Source organism: Echinops telfairi, unplaced genomic scaffold (genome assembly GCF_000313985.2).
Source record: "Echinops telfairi isolate 266 unplaced genomic scaffold, ASM31398v2 ScPeMD7_2186;HRSCAF=2738, whole genome shotgun sequence".
Taxonomy (NCBI): Eukaryota; Metazoa; Chordata; class Mammalia; order Afrosoricida; family Tenrecidae; genus Echinops; species Echinops telfairi.
In genome coordinates, this window is record NW_022106084.1 from 4375406 (window position 1) to 4377080 (window position 1675).

Here is a 1675-nt window from a genome sequence, read left to right on the forward strand (position 1 = left end):
TGCTAACCTTGTAGTTAGCAGCCCAAGTCATAATCACTATGAGATGAGATCAGCGCTTCTTGATTAAGTGGAAGGGTATTAAGAAAAGGAAGGTCTTCAAAAAGATGGATTGACACATGGCTACAAGAATGGGCTCAAACCATAAGCGTAATTGTGAGGACGTCCTGCCCAGGGTGGCGTTTCATTCTGTTGTACATGAGGTTGCTGTGAATCAGAGCCAACTTGCCTGGACTGGAGTCAACATATATATTTTATGAAAATATTCATTTATTGGAAAATTTAAGTATCAAGAAAACAAAATAAAGAGGACGATAGAAAAAAAAGGAAGAAAGAGAAAGATAGAAGAGGGTATGGAAATTAGGGAGTGAACATTTATTCCACTCTCCCTCTTTCCCTTTTATTCCTCCTTTGTAGAGTTTTAGAAGTACTGTTTTAGGTGCTTTTAAAATCTGAAATTTTAAACTTTGCATGGATTATTATACAAGAAAATATTCGTGGCTTGAAAAATTGAATATTATTGCAATATTATTGTTGTTGAGTATATAGGTGGGTATGTGTAATAAAAGGGGGTACGCCCCTGAGATAGTTGTTAGTTTATTGTGCCAGCCTGGCCAATAAACACATAGGGGACTGATTGAGGGCGGAGAGATAAATGGCTCAGTGAGCGTCACCTTTCTTGTCTCTCGCTCTTTGATCATCGGACCAGTGTGCAGCTGCCTTGCTTGTTCTGTGCCTCAATTTACAGGCTACACTACTTGTGGGACACCTAGTCTGTGGACTGTGTCACTGTAAGTTGAGGTCCGTTTAAGATCACACGATTGGAACGGACATCTCTGGAGCTGGGGACTGACGGTTGGTGACCTGCCTTGCTGATTGCTGTGTGTGCTGAGACAGCCTAGCTCTCTCTACGGAGGATTACCTGGTGGCCCCCAAGACTCAAAGGACTGCCAGTGTCTCACAACTCTCTAACACGTTTGAATTATACTGAGCCATTTGTACTGCTTTATAATTTAACTGTTCATTTCTTGTATTACATATCTATCTGTATATAATTTAACAGTTCATTTCGTGTGTTATATATTTCTCCATCTTTATAAATATATATGTATAATCACTAGCAATCTGGTTTTGTCTCTCTAGAGAACCCTGCCTAACACTCCCCACCCCCACCTCAAAAAAACACAACAGGAAAAAAGCTCCAGTGGGCAGAGCTTTCTTGGTACGTTAGGCAAGCATCCAGCAACTTGCTCTGAGTTAGTGCAATCAGTGGCATCACTGGGCAGGTTTTTGGTCACAGTGAATTTTTTTGTAAAAGCAGTTTCGCTTTTTTGATAGCCAAGGTAAGAGAATATCATGGGGCTGTGAAAATGTGTTTCTTGCATGAGAAAAATGCCACAGAAACTGGTGTAATGTTGAACACAGCTTCCAAGGACAGTGCTTTGGGGAAAACCCAAGTGTATGTGTGGTTTTCTTGTTTCAAAAAATGATGAAATGTTGATTCATGACAAGCTGCCGATTTCCTGAATGGACAAAAATGTCAACAAAATCCATGCACTTGTGCTCGAAGACAAACGATGGACCATTGATGACATGGGAAAGATATCTGGACTATCTTAGAGGTCAATTCAGCAGATTTTAATGGAAGATGTGGGAATGAGAAGGATCACTGTGAAAT